Source organism: Bos indicus x Bos taurus, chromosome 10 (assembly GCF_003369695.1).
Source record: "Bos indicus x Bos taurus breed Angus x Brahman F1 hybrid chromosome 10, Bos_hybrid_MaternalHap_v2.0, whole genome shotgun sequence".
NCBI classification, from domain to species: Eukaryota; Metazoa; Chordata; class Mammalia; order Artiodactyla; family Bovidae; genus Bos; species Bos indicus x Bos taurus.
This window is the reverse complement of record NC_040085.1, coordinates 24472970-24488913: the sequence shown is the minus strand read 5'-3', so window position 1 is coordinate 24488913 and position 15944 is coordinate 24472970. Positions and strand designations below refer to the sequence as shown.

Below are 15944 nucleotides of genomic sequence, written 5' to 3'. Positions count from 1 at the left end.
CTATTGCATTGCTTTAATTAACTGATCATTTCCAATTTTTTTTAGAGTTTTGGTCAGAATTGGTTACTCTGAATCTAAAGAATAAAATGAAGACACAGCTTTATTTTAAACACTAATAAAAGGTCTTATTTTAAGGTAGACAAAACAAGTCTTCTTAAGACAGCCTTATGATAATAGACCCAGAGTCTCTGAGCTTATTTCAGCTATTATCCAAGCACACATTAACTGTTGGCTAAACGTAAATTGATAGAAAACAGTCACCAGAGAGAACACCTAAAAACCAGACCATACTACTGATAGTCACAGAAAAGAGATTTAAACCGAATTTTTTTTTAAAAGCTATGTTAGAGTGTTCATAAAGCTCTTCAATGATCTTGTATTTTAGAAACATGAAGTATGTGTCAGGGATGATTCATGGACTGGATAAAAAAGGGGTGAGGAGCTGGGTAGAGGTAGAGAAAGAAACAACTCAGAGGACAGGAATATTGGGTAGAAAGAAATTCTCTTGAGCTTTTATAATTTTCATTATCAGTTTGAGATAAAAGGAATAAAATATTTTGGATCAGTTTAAACAAAGCAAATGAAAGGTACACAAAATGAGAATGGAGAATTACTTTTTTTTTAGACGTAATTAAGGTTAATGTCTTATTTGCAAAATGTTTGGGCAGTAATAGCTATTTAGGTAGGGTTCGCTTGAGGGGAACAGATCCAATAGGAGATGGGTCTTTCTTTATTTCTATCATCTATCTGCCTGCCTGCCTGCCTACCCACCAACCTATTTATAGAGACAGAAAGACAGAGATTTTTATGAAACTGACTTATACAATTTAGGGGGCTAGAAAATCTAAAATCAATAAGGCATAAGAAAATCATAAAAGAAATAAGGCAGGCCAGCAGGCTAGAAACTCAAATAAGAATTGATGTTTGCAGACTTAAGCCCAAAATCTGCAACACAAGTCAGCAGGTGGGAAACTTGGGCAGTGTTTCTACGCTGCAACCTTGAGAAAGAATTGCTTTTTTCTCCATCTTTGCTCTTAAGGACTTCAACTATTTAGATGAGACCCACCTGGATTAAGAAGGATAATCTGCTTTATTCAAAGTCTTCTGATTGTTAATATTAATCATATCTAAAAGCTATTTTCATAACAACATCTAGACTGGTGCTTGACCAAATAATTGGGCACCATAGCCTAACTAAGTTTTCACACCACAATAGCTTTAGAGACTACCCTTAATTTTGTATGTTTCAGTTTTCTCATAGTGTCCAGGAAGAGTGCGATGATGTATTAAATAGTCAGTGGAATGTTAAATAGGATATGTATTTTCTAAGATTTTGGAGTTTGGTGTGCATCTGTATGTCTGTGTGTTAAAGTTTGTGCCATATGCTCAAAATTATTAGTGGATGCTTCTAACTTATACTTTCAAAACAAATATATGCTATTATAGCAATTCTCCTGCAACTTTGCAAAAGGAATATAATCTATACATTTCAAATATACAGTTAAATATGCCTCTAATAATTACACTTGATAAAAACTTCACTCCAGATTGTGAATCATATGGCTAATATCTTTGAAGAGGAAGGTACTTAATCATAAAAGAAATAAATGATCCATTAGGATATATGACTTCAGTAAATCTAGACATTTATCTTTTGTCCTTTGTTTTAACATTAGCAAGATAACAACATAGATACATGACAGAGTTCATTCAAGCCATGTGCATCACTTTTCAAAAATGCTTATAAACTTCAAATTCTTTGTTTTGCTTTTTTTGTTTTTACTTATATTTGTTTGCAGAGTAAGTCATTTTGTTGGCTGAGTGATTCGTTGGTTGGTTTTGGGACTCAAATTAAATATTTTATCAGGCTTAGGAAAAAAAAAGAACCTATGAATATAAATGGGAATTTAGAGAATTATTTGGAAGAAAATGATCATAGATTTTAGTTGGTTTTATTGGAAGTACCATATCCTAGTAAGTATAAACAGTTTCACTTGCTTCTATAAAATAATGCATTTTTATCTCTCTAATATCTGCCTTTTTTTGTAATTGGATAAACAGTATATAAAGGAAAACCATCAAGAGTAACTATAAAACATATTCAAGTAAGTCAGAGTATCTAATTTGCAATTTATGTAATGGAGATAAGTAGTTAAACAAAAATGGCACCATTTTTAACTTAAATCATTTAAATGATAAATAAAACTAATCATATTAGCAATTTAAATACTTATTTAACTTTGGTACATATATTTAAATATCTTTTATAGATATTCAGATTTATGTCCATTCCTGTTGTATTCAAAGCCAACAAATAAAAGCACTGTCTTTCTTTGCTAGGTTTCTAAATACTTGTTTTACTTAAAAATACAAAGAACTTTTTAACATTGTCCTTAAGGATTATTTTTTTCCATTTCATATTTTGACAGCCTTTCTCTTTTTTAAAAACGTGTTTTCTATAACTGCTAAAAAATTTACCTAAAACTTAGTAGCTGAAAACAACACGAATTTATTATATTTCTGTAGGTAAGAAATCTACAAGAGGTCTCACTAGGCTAAAATCAAGGCATCAACAGGTCTGCAAATCATTAGGATGCTCTAGGTGAGAATCTGTTTCCTTGCCTTTTCAGCCACATTTCTTGGCTCAAGACCCCACTCCTCCAGTGTCATTCAGCAGCATCAGCCAGGACCTTCTCACATGGCTATCTATTTGGGTCTCTCTCCTCTGCCTCCTTCTTGCACTTACAAAGATGCAGGTGATTAGACTGTTCCCTCTTGGAGAATCTTAATTCCATCTGTTACCATGATTTTTGCTTACCACGTAACCTAACACATTCACAAGTTCCTGGCTTCTTCAGGACATGGACATCTTTCAGGGGCCATTATTCTGTCCTTATAGGTTAATCATTCTTGCAGCTAGGTGATGGGTGCATAGGGTTCATTATTCTAGTCTATCAATTTTTAAGAGGTTTTAACTTTTCCAAAACAAAGAGGTAAAACATAAATTTAGGATCCTATATCACCCAAGGAATTGTGTCCAGAAGAGAATTCTAAATTTATTTACAAACTCATTAGTATTCAGCCACTTAGGAAATTTCCATATTTATTTTCATATTTATTTCCAGTGAGGTATCTGAAAAAAAGATAAGATAATGCAACAATTTTAATACTTAGAAGTATAAAAACATAGACATACATTTTGCCTCCAGCAAACAGCCCTTCCTCAGATTTCATGCCAAAATTTTTTTTAATAATTTTTTTCTAATGTTGATTACAGATTCTTGGAACTTTTAGGTTTTGAGAGCACTTTCATATTATCTGGCCCAAGAAATCTCTGACACATGACTTTCGTGCCAAATGATCACCCATACGTCTACTGAACATCCCTAGGGTAGGACTGGGTCACAATCTCCAAAGCAGTCTAATGGACAACTATGATTACTAAGATTTTGTTTAACCCATAAGGCTTTGGATGAAAAGTATAAAACTACTTTCATATAACAGTCTACAAATATTTGAAAGCAGCTCATATGTCACTCTGAGGCTAAAATACCTTTAGTTCCTATAGACCTTAGTGGCAACCTGAAATTGGTAAAGAATGAAGACCGTGTCCCTATGGAAATTTATGCTTGGAGCAAAATTTGTCAATTTAAATGAAAATCCTCAAACAACTCATTTATCTAACAAATTGAATCACAACACATTGGGAAAATCTAGAGAAAATTTTACTCATTTCTTTACTCCAAAAGCCATCCCCACAGACTTTTTGGGATTCTTACCCTTCCACAGAAAGGGTATTTTAACTGGGTGGGAAGTAACCATTTTTATCCTGGATTGTTGTTCTTGTTCAGTTGTCAATTCATATCTGATCCTTTGTGACCCCATGGACTGCAACACGCCAGCTTCCCTGTCCTTCACTATCTCCTGGAGTTTGCCCAAGTTCATGTCCACTGAGTCAGTGATGCCATCCAACCATCTCATCCTCTGTCGCCCTCTTCTCCTTCTGCCTTCAGTCTTTCCCAGCATCAGGGTCCATTCCAGTGTGTTGGTCAGTTAGTCCTGGACATAACTGTCCTGCACACCTGTGAGCCATGAGGACAGATGACGGACCTAAGGAGACAAGAGTTGCTCAAAGTGTGATATGATTGAACTGAAGGGCTTTCAACCTTTACTGAAGGTCTTTCATTTCTTAAAGACCAGCTGAATTTCTGCTTCTGTAACTTGAGGGAGAAGGTAATATCTTTTTACCAATTAGCAGATTTGAAAACCGATTTTACCTGAAAAATAAAATGACAGAAAATGCACATTCCACTTTTCTAGTACCTAACTAGACATGATTTGCTGAGAAGCTTACAATGACAAAACTAAAAAAGAGGCCATGGCTTTGTAAAATTTAAAGCTTTTAAGACTTATTTAATATTTAATATATTTTATTACCTCAGGAAAACCTTAGTTCCAAGAAAACCTTAGAAGGGCCAAAGCCATGTTTTAGATTTCATTAGACAATATGGATAAACTCTAGATAGAGTTACAAGTCTGAAATGAGTGGGGGAAAATTTATAGAGGCCCAACTGATAGGCAGGAGGCTAAGTTCACACCACTGTAAGAGACAGTTAACTGCCTCAGCTTTTTGTCAGTTGGGGCCTCTATCCTGTACAGCTGATTGAAAATATAAACCAATAAAAGCCCTGGTTAAGACATTTTTTCCTCAAAGCTATTCGTGACTTTTCAGAACTGAGATCGTTCCTCATCAATGGCTTGTTTTATGTGTTTATTGACTCTGGCATAGAAGATCCTGGTGCAAGTCTATCATTTGTTCCTTTTCCAGAAACGATCACATATGTTTCCCCAAATTGTACACTTACTAGACCGCTGGACTCTTCACTCAAATTGTATACAACCCACATGCCTGACCAGTTATTAGCCTTAGTTATGCAGGGCTTTAAACTTAGCTATTGTGCTACAAATGGCTACCACACCATCCTGCCAGTGACCACTTCATGACAGTATCTACCCAGAACATTTTTAGATTCTGTGCAGCTTTTATTAACTTTTGCCTCTGTGGATAGGAATTAGTTATGGGTCAGAAATATGAGCTCAACATATACCATTCTCCTCACCCTATCCCTCTTGTTGTTGTTTAGTTGCTAAGTCGTGTTCAGTTCTTTGTGACCCCATGCACTGTAGCCCACCAGCTCCTCTGCCCATGGGATTTCCCAAGCAAGAATACTGGAGTGGGTTGCCACTGCCTTCTCCAGGGGATCTTTCTGACCCAGGGATTGAACCCACATCTCCTACATTGGCAGGCTGGTTCATTACCACTGAGCCACCAGGGAAGCCCCCTCCCCCCCGCCCCACCCCGCCACACCATCCCTATATTTACACAGAAATCATCAGATTACTGACATAAGAGTTAGTGTTAACCAGGATGTCTTTTAACACAGCATTTTATATTTTCATAGCTTGTGTTCCCCTCTCTTGAACTTGCTTCTAAACAACCGTAGAAGCATGTCTGGATATACTCAATTAAAACTCGCTTATAATAGAAACTATTCGGTTGATGCAATTTAAGTCTTGCAAACTCAGAGTAGCCTGAATAGGCAACTGCCCCTACTAGCTAATCATTGCCAGAAGGAAAGGTTACATGTCAACCATTCTAAACCCAAAGTTAGTGTATTTGTTAGGTGGTGTTTAAAAATAACAAGCCAACCAGTAAGTTATTTATTTATTTGGATTGGTATAAATGTCACAAATAAGTCATCTTGGCAAATATTCAGGCAGTAGAATGATTCAAGACAGGCATTACATGAGCACTTTATTAAGACTGTGTTCTGGTGAAGGGGACATCTGGTTATATCTCCTTAAAAAAAAAACTCTTTTCAAATGAAAATCATATCCACCAAGATATAAGAAATAGAACATTATGGCCTCTATCACCCATCTGTCCCTCTGATTAAATGGTTCCAAAATCATTCTTTTGAAATACCCTGACCTTTTCAGTGGGTATAGTTTCAGCTTACTTAGGGGGTAGCTTGGCTTTCTCTCCTCAATTGGTTTTTTAACATTCATACAGAGATGGAAAATAGCTCCAGTGTCTGCCAAGGTTCATGGACATCTGCTCAGCGAGCCTTATTCCTAACTCCATTATATCCTCTCCTTCATCTTTTCTATCACTCTCATTTTTACTCATTTTATGCATGATTTTTGTGTACTGCATAAAATCATATATATATATATATATATCATAAATAAATGTGTAGATGTACAGAGGAATAGATGAACAAACTTGTCCTGCTTAATAATGAACCTGAGCCCTTTTCTGTAGTATGGCTTACTGTTTATTATATACACTCCTGAAGATCTTTCTAACCTCATCTCTTGACATTCTCCACCATATCCTTCATACACCAACAAACTGAAGTAGTTACAACTCCATAAACATACTGGTTTTTCTTTGGGACAAGTTTCTAAAACATTTGGGACCTGCTATTCTCATCAGAAAAATGGAATAACACCCATTGGGGTGGTTGTAAAGATTAAAACCATTAATTTATGAAAAGCTCATAACATATACCTGCCCATATACCTGCCATATAGTAAGGGCATAGTACACATTATTTGTTTTTGTGATTGCTGTAATAGTGATGATCATATTTTTCCCCAAATCCATGGTTTTATGCATATTCTTCTTCCTAAAACACTGCCGTGTCCACCTGGCAAATTTGTATTTATTTTTCTCAGAGAGGCCCTTCCTTAACCCCTATAGGACAAGTTAGGGTCTTCCTTCTCATACTTTAAAACATTTTTGTAGACGTTTGTTTTTGTGCTTAATACATTACACTCTAATAATGCCTGATGTCTTCTCTTCCCTATGAGATTGTTAAAGGTCATGTCTCTTTAAAGATACCTCTTAGCACAGAACAGAGCACCAGTGTCTGGGGAGATGGAAGGAACGAAAGGGAGAAAGGGGAATGAAAGGTTAAGGAGGGAAGAAAGTAAACAGAGGAAGGAAAGAGCAAGCAAATAAATGAATCCAGTCTTCTGGCAGCTGTCCTGTCCTCCATCATTCCTGGAAGACCCCCAACAGTGATGCATTGATCTCATTTACAAATTCTGTCAGTGCGCTGATTAACAGTTCCCAAGTTTATCACTCAGGGCATAAATAACTGTAGTTCTGCAAGATATTAATTCATTTGCAGTGACTAATTTGCCTCCTATTTGATGATAATGCCAACTATTGACTAAGGCAAAAATCTCTCAGCTTGCCAACCCCCCAAAAATCACTTATTCAGAAAATGGCTCATATAGGAAAGAAGCAGCTGCTTTTGAAATTGACACAAATGAGCCAAAATTTGTTTCTTTTAGAAAAAAATCTTATTCAAGAGGTCCATTTAGCTCCAGTGGTGAGGTTTTGGTGAAGACAAGTGGAAAATGAAGGATAAGGGAGCACAGAGTAAGTAAGCATATCGATTTTTGTCATCATTTGCTTTCTCTCTGATGATTTTCCCTGTCTTGATTTTCTAAGTTATAGATGCAGGGTTCTTATTGATCTAGCCTGTTATAATGGAGAAAGAAAATTCCATCAGAAAAATAAAATTAATTGCAAACTGGAAACATTTTCTCATAAAGAACAACAGTTTTTCTCTCTTGATGTGACAGAGATCCTCTTTAAAAACATCGGTTTTGGATACACTGTTCATTGGCAACAGAACTCATGAACGTGAGAAAAATCTTCCCATTTTATGAAACGATATTTCAAGCTCTGAAAATGCTACAAATATGTAAGTTTTATCCGATATCCTGTTATATGATCCTAATAATAATAAAGATCACCATTTTTTTTCTATGGTGAAAAGATATGTGCTAACTAAAATAGAGATGAAGTTACTTTTCTCACACAAACACACACGCGTTCCCTCACCACTAATAGAATGACCAAGTGTAGATCACAAAGTCATCTCTCTTCTTTCAACCCAGGTTCCTTTTCAAGACAGTCTGTGCGTGAGACCCACGCACAGCTGGTGAACTCCGCTCTTTGGAGCAGGCTTGGTCCTTCTCCCAGGAACTTGCGGCACTTTCTCCTTTCTGCCCTCTGCATATTTCTCAAAACTACCAACCAAGACACATTCTACAGTTAATCCTATCCTCCTTACTCTTTTTCCATCTTCAAATAAACACTTGTGCTTTCTACCTGTTTTTTATTTGATTTCTTTTCTCCTTTTTGGCTCTTTTATAATTATTCTTGTGTTTTTGACTCTCTCTCATATCCCCCACCCCTCCGCGACCATTCTTACTCCCCAAATCCTACAAGCAGACATGTGATTTCTGCCCCTTTCAGCCCATCCTATCCACCAATGCCATATTACGTTCCTAAGTCACCATTCAGAAACAGTTCAAATTTCTGAGCTTATTGTAAGCCTTTGGCAGTCTGGTCACAGTAGCCTACTTTTCAGTCATATCACTCACCATTTGGACTTTTGATTTCCACCCTTCTCACCCAAACCTGCTCCCTCCATAGTCTTCTCTGGAGCAGCAACTGACATGACCAGACAGCCAGTTACTCAAGTGAAAAAAATCCTAGAAATTTTCCTTGAGTCCTCTCTTGCAGCCCCCACATCTAATCCATCACCAAGCTCCCTGATTCTACTTCCATAACATATGCCTACTTTGTTCATTTCTGTTCACTTGTACCACTGCCTATGCAAACCATCATAATTCAGCTGGACTACTGTTTGGTCTCTCCTGCATCTCCACAATCTAGTTCCCACACAACATCTGAAGAGAGTTTTGTGAAAACATAAATCAAATCACATCACAGCCCCACTTCTGCCTTTATGTCATCTGGCTCATATGAACCTCTTGGACCCAAGCCTTCACCACTTTATCTTCTCCCGCTATGCACCAGCCACACTGGCCTTCCTTATAATCTTCTTACTCACATTTTTACCTGACAGCCTTAGCACTAGCTTTTTTTTCCCTGCCTGTGGTGCTTTTCTTCCTAAACTTTGCATGGCCACTTTTGTCTTTCATCTAACAGTCTAAATGTCACTAAATTCTTTACCCAATATAAAGTAGCTGCCAGGTCCTGTCATCATACCCTGAATAGAATTTATCTGATATTTCTTTTTATTTTCTATGCTTATCTTGTTCATTGCTGAATTCTCTCGTATCTAGAACAGTGCTTGGTTCTCAATGAATATGTGTTTAGTGAATGAATGAAAACATCTTTCCCATCTCTGTGCCCTGTCCTCAACACTGGTCAATATTCCTAATGGAGAGTAAGAGAACCAACAACCAGAGGTGGGTTGAGTTGGTATGGAGACAGTAAGGCTGAGACAAAGGGAGAGAGAACAACCTGCCTAGAGGGGAGCATCTTTGTTGAATGATAGTTATGAGACACAATCAACTAGGATCTTCAACATCAGATTCAGAAGGTTTGGCTCAAACATGATTTATAGAGGATTCTTCTTAAACTTAGGGAAACAAAAACTGAGCTCCATGATGTTTGTTTTATCAATTCCATAAACCCAATACCTAGAACAGTATTTGACACACATTGGCAGCTCAATAAATAGTTGAAGGCATAAATGAATGAATGAACATGATCTAACCACTGCTGCTGCTGCTGCTAAGTTGCTTCAGTCGTGTCTGCCTCTGTGGGACCCCATAGACGGCAGCCCACCAGGCTCCCCCGTCCCTGGGATTCTCCAGGCAAGAACCCTGGAGTTGGTTGCCATTTCCTCCTCCAATGCATGAAAGTGAAAAGTGGAAGTGAAGTCACCCAGTCGTGTCTGACTCTTAGCGACCCCATGGACTGCAGCCTACCAGGCTTCTCCATCCATGGGATTTTCCAGGCAAGAGTACTGGAGTGGGTTGCCATTGCCTTCTCCGGATCTAACCATTAGCATTCTTATTTAGCAATGGTTTGTAACAGCAGTCCCCAACCTTTTTGAAACAGGGACCTGTTTCCTGGTAGACAATTTTTCCACAGACTGGGGGTGGGGAGATGGTTTCTGAATGATTCAAGAAAATTACATTTATTGTGTACTTTATTTCTATTATTATTATTATTATATCAGCTCCACCTCAGATCATCAGGCATTAGATCCTGAAGTGTGGGGACCCCTGGTTTATAAGACCCAAAAGAGATAAGAAAAATGTAGAATAAAATTTCTCAAAACCTGGGCAATGGATTATATTTAAGTGATTTATTAAAATTCAGCTTCCTGTGCCTTTCCTGAGACCTGCTGAGTCATCTAAGACTGGGATCAGGAATCTGAATGTTATGAGTTTCATGTGTATTTTTTACACACAAACTAAAGTTTGAGAATTATTGCCTTGAGAGAGGTAAGATGATGAAAGACCTAAAGTAGGATCTATATTTGAGGAAATTAGTGAAAGACAAGTTGCCAGAATTTTGAGAAGTAGGGAAAAGAATCAAAATGACTGTGTGCAACCTGGCAGACAGAGAATTACACTGTCATTGGTAAAATATAGGAGACTTGTGCATCATTTTAAAAACATATAAGGTAGTAGATTTTTCACCTTTTGGAAGACAAAGTAAAGGCATATGTGTAAAGGTGAAATGTGAAACTAAACTAAGAAAACTATGTGTTCCCCAAACCACAGAAGGTAAGAAATAGCAAAGGTATTGCCACTGCATTCCATAGTGTGAGAACGCTAAAGACAAATAAGTCTCGTTTCTTATTGTCAAAACCCTTATTAAAGTCATGTCATTCCTGTTTACTTCACAGTGAAAGCACTGCATATGTCTCAGTAAATAGTTCCTTGTGCAAAAGATCCTTGAAATTAGCTTCCTCCCAGCCATAACACTGCAACACTGCTAGAACACAAGGAATGCTAGCAATCTAATCAGAAGAAAGATCTGAGGGCAAATATCTCCAGTAAACAGTAACATTTTAGAAAGTTATTTGGTTTTCCATAGTCAGGTTTTATGCATAAGTGTAGGTTTCAGAATCTAGAATCTATACTTAGAATCAGATTTTTTTGATGTAAAGATGGGTTGAGGCCAGTGAATGCGACTCATGAGAAGAAATCTTAAAACTTGGGAACTACTTCCAGCATGTTAGCCTCTGTACTTCTGTACTGAGTAACCTGACATTTAAAATCCCCAGTGAGTTGAATACCCAAAAATAAGTTAGCCCTTCCCACCATGATGGACAGATGTTTAATATTACTTGAAGAATGTTCAAGTTCCTTTTGGCAGGTTCTAATTAATGACTATAATATGAAAGAAGTAAAAGAAGGCAGGTCAGCTGATAAGCAGTATTGGGACATACCTGTAACTGTGCTCAGGAGACTGCTCACTTCACTGCAACCATGTGGAGACTGATTTTCTGAGTCTGTTGCAAAAGTAGAGGAGATTCTATGCAAAAGTATTAGGAGATTTTATGTGAATTGCTCTGCAGATAACACCTCTCTGTGTTTTCCTCTAACTAGAATAATAAGTAATGTTGACCTCAACTTTTAAACAATAGCCGAGAAAAAAAAAAAAAACCACTGCTTAAAAGTTTACGCAACAAAATTTGGGACACACATTAGTAAGGTGTGGGGTACAATAACTAATCACTTCATTGTTCCTATCAAGGGAGCTATGAATGTGTCTTGCCAAAAAAAAAAAAAAGTCATAATCTAAGTAAGGCAGCATACCTGAGAGGAACAAATTCTGCCCCTGCCTGCCCCACAATCCTAGAAAGATTGTGAAGAGATTATTCTCTTCACCTGGTGAAGAGAATAAATTTAAATATAAGAAGAGCAGAATTTCTTTCATGGAGTTCTATCCTTCATAGATGACCATTCCTAGGGCATCTTTCATGCAGAAATTCTAGATCAAGAAACTACTGATGAGGGAAATAGTTAAAATCTTTAAAGTGTGCTAAAAATTACTACTCAACAATACCAATTCAAATACTGAAAGAAGGATCTTGGGGTTATTTATGCATTCTGTCAAATATCTGTGTACAACCTTAACTCTGCATGATATAATTATGTTTCAATATCAATTATCAGAATCTTACTTGACTTGATCCTACAGTAAGAAGGAAGTAAAATAATTCTTTGAAGATCCTCAGATCTAAACCACTAATTGGCTCAGGCTTAAACCACTAATCAGCATATAGCCCATGGCCTCTTTTGCTTGGTCCCCTCAGTACCTGAGCTACCTCAAGGATGTCCAGTGCAGAAGCAGTGGAGGGGGAAAGAAGTGATCCTTATCCAAAGGCTCAGAACACTGGACATAAAGCCAAGTCAAAGGTTTCAAAAGACAGGGAGCTTTTTTCTGTGTCCTTGGCTTGTTGTGAAATGGCTGACTTTAAATATGAAGATTCTCTCCCTTCATCTTAATACTGCATACTTCTATCATTTTTATCACTTTCTCCCACATGGATAAAGATCTAGTCATATACTAGAAGGAAGAAATGTTTTCTTTCTGAAGAGAGATATGTTTTCTATGTGTTAAGGACAACTGAACACAGAAGGCACAAATTAGATTTATTTAGAGGTCTGTCTAGTCAAAGCTATGGCTTTTCCAGTAGTCATGTATGGATGTGAAAGTTGGACTATAAAGAAAGCTGAGCACCCAAGAATTGATGCTTTTGAACCGTGGTATTGGAAAAGAATCTTGAGAGTCCCTTGGACTGCAAGGAGATCCAACCAGTCCATCCTAAAGGAAATCAGTCCTGAATATTCATTGGAAGGACTGATGCTGAAGCTGAAACTCCAATACTTTGGCCACCTGATGCAAAGAGCTGCTTTGAAAAGAACCTGATGCTGGGAAAGATTGAAGGCAAGAGGAGAAGGGGATGACAGAGGATGAGATGGTTGGATGGCATCACCGACTCAATGGGCTTGAGTGTGAGTAAACTCCGGGAGTTGGTGATGGACAGGGAGGCCTGGCGTGCTGCAGTCCATGGGGTCGCAAAGAGTCGGACACGACTGAGTGACTGAACTGAACTGAATTTTGCCCATCTCTGGTCCTTCTTTCAACAATAGCTAGTCAAATATGTTTAGAAAGGAAAAACTAAAATAAAATTTCATTCATTATATTCAACAACTACAAAATGCATTTAAAATTTTCTTTGTCATAAGATTATAATGTTTTTCTGTAAGGCATTAAAAAGACTTAGCACCAGAGACATAAATATAAAGAAATAAGTTACTTTCGATAATTTAGTTTTAAAAAAATTAGCTCTGGGCCATTTCTCAAAGTCAGTCTTCTGGGTTAGGAAAATGGAAAGTAATTTAGAGAAGCATAATACCTTTTACTAAATATTTCAAAGCCAGGACATCCATCTATATTATAAGTGAGTAGAGAAAAAAATTATTTAGCAGCAGTTCAGACACTGCCCAGCTATGAATAACCAACTTGCAAACATCAACTCTTGAGTAAAGGGATGTACACTTTCCTCTCCCCACAACAAAGCTCAACTGATGCTGCTTCTGAGAACTTTCCAACTTACATTTTCCTCTGTCCATTCCCTTCTTTACTTCAAGAAGACTGTGCACAAACCACACACAGCAGGTTAGCTGGCTTTTCTGAGATGGAGAGGGACTCAGCTTCCTTCCATTTATTGAGACTCCCCATATGTTAAAAATTTTAAATGTGTTAAAATGAGGTTACAAAATTTGTAGCATATTTTAAAAGTTCAGTCTTGGAAATGAGTCTCAGTGACAGTGTGGATAACCTCATTAGGAGACAACATCAAGCATCTGAATTTGAGGCCCTCATGAAGATGAGAACAGACTAATGGTTCCCCAAACTCTCTTTATAAATAGCCCCGCTATTTCTGCCCAGCGCTCACTCTGGCAGTTTCTAGCAGGTTTCCCTGCCACCAGTATTTCAGACTTCCAATCTATCCTCCACAATGCTTCCAGAATGATCTTTCTAAAATGCCCATTTGATCATATTATTCCCCTGTTTGACCCTCCTCAGATTTCCAGTCATCCGTAGAATAAGGCAGGCCACTTCACACGGGGACCACAGCCCTACCTGGCTGACGTCTTCACTTACGTCTCCTGGCAATCCTCCTCTCCCTCTAAGCCTCCTACTCTGCGCACTCTCATTTGTTCACACAGTTCCCAGAACCTGGATTGTTCTTACTCTCTCCCTCTGCCTGTAAAGTACCTGCTCAGCATTCACCACAAGCCTTTGAGGACCCCTTTAGGAGGCTCTGGCCATCTTTTTCTTTTTTGACCCCACGTAGCCTGGTGACTTTTTCACAGTCTTTATCACAAATGCTGGGCTTAATAGTTTGATTCACCTTACTAAGCTTGAAGTTTCTTGTGAGCCAGGACTGTGTTTGATCCACTTTTTTTTTTTTAATCATCAGTACCTGGAACACAGAGAGTATTAGATTACCTCATATTGCAATATTTTCATCTCTGCTGTTGCTCTTCAGTTTACTTGATTTTTCTTCACATTTGTTTCTTTTCCTCTTTTCACTATTCTCTTTTTGAATTTTAAAAAGCACTTTCATCATAGCTGATAAGAGTTAAACCAGTGTTATTCAAAGACTTTTTATCATGGATAAGCAGAATTATGTTTTGGAGGGGAATTATACATAATTTTTAAAAAGCCATCAGCTTCTAAATTTCTTGAGAATATAAGCCTCTCCATGACAATTTCCATACCTCTCTTCTCTCATACTTAAATCTGTTTCTCTCCAAGCACTGAGAGACAAGAAAATTTTAAGGTTTTACTCAATTTTATTATTTCTATCTTTGGTTTTATTGCTGCAGTATTTTTTTTCTGCTACTTGTTCATTTCAAATGTATAATGTTTCTGCTATGTTGTAGATTAAGTGACTTTCATGGGCTGGCCTGCCAACCCCTGTACCATCCATAATAGTTTTTTTCTGTGGGGAAATATATTTTAAGTTGCAACCAATATGCCTCAAAATTCTTTTGGAATTCAGCATATTTGTAGGTTGTGGATTTCCACTAAGATTCTCCAGTGAAATTAGAAAACTTGTATTAATTTATTATTCATGCAGCAAGTATTATTAACATTTAATCAATGCGTTGATGAACTTCAGGATGAGCTTCAAGTTCTGAGGATAGGGAGTGAGATGAATTAGGTGCCTGACTTCGGGGTGTTTGCAATCTACACATAAATCTTCCTAAAAGTCAGCCTGCCTCTTTAGTATTTGTCGTCCCTCATGCAAACATATAAATTCTATTTATGATCTTAATGACATAAAAATAGTTATTATGAGAACTACAGTAACTTTCATCCTTCTGAGAAACACTTTATAGATATAAGAAATATTTTGTCATGTTTGTTTCCTTAAATACTCATTTGAGATCATAATCATCCAAGAATGGTTTTTGTTTTCACTTTTGTTTTCTGGCTGCACCATACGGAAGGTAGGATCTTAGTTCCCCAGCCATGGACCTAACCGTGCTCCCTGCAGCAAAAGCACAGAGTCTTAACCAATAGACCTCCAGGACAGTCCCAAATGTCTTCTTTTTTAATGAGCTTCCCTCCATCTCAAAGAGATTTGTAATATTTTGTTATTTCATAATACCTACATTGATCCTTGAATACTCTTCTGGAAGCATTCCTCAAACTATATACTTATTTTTGTAGCCCTCTTTTTCTTTGGTCTAGACAGATGGATCCATCCACTATTTAAGGCTCTCATTTATTGTCTTCTACCAAGAGAAAAAAGATAATGGGTCTGGAGATGTAAGGTCTTTAACGATGTACAATCTTGAGCATTTAATATGTGAATTAGTGGTCTTAAATGGTTATCCTTTAATCAGATCAGAATTATTCTTGGAAACTTATGGATGTAATCTGTAAAATAAAATTTGTTCATTAGTGATAGGAAGGTTTGTAAGGGTCTTTTAACATGAAATAAATAAAGCAGTAGATCAACAGATGATAGGTACATTTCATAATAATCACTCTGAAAGAGCCATTC

The 15944-nt window shown here is 37.2% G+C and overlaps 2 long non-coding RNA genes across 3 annotated transcripts in view; both read right to left on the bottom strand.

Annotated features, from left to right (window-relative positions):
• Window positions 1–3071: 3071 nt before the first annotated feature.
• On the bottom strand, window positions 3072–3909 carry LOC113900058. Its single transcript, XR_003513056.1, has 2 exons — window positions 3780–3909; window positions 3072–3133 (listed from the first exon to the last, which is right to left on the bottom strand). It is a non-coding gene; the product is annotated as an uncharacterized LOC113900058 (long non-coding RNA).
• A 65-nt stretch (window positions 3910–3974) lies between these two features.
• LOC113900057 overlaps window positions 3975–15944 on the bottom strand; it is a 136440-nt gene continuing 124470 nt past the window's right edge. For both annotated transcript variants that reach the window (XR_003513055.1, XR_003513054.1), the window contains one exon: window positions 3975–4110. This is a non-coding gene — a long non-coding RNA (uncharacterized LOC113900057). The remainder of the gene's footprint in view (window positions 4111–15944) is intronic.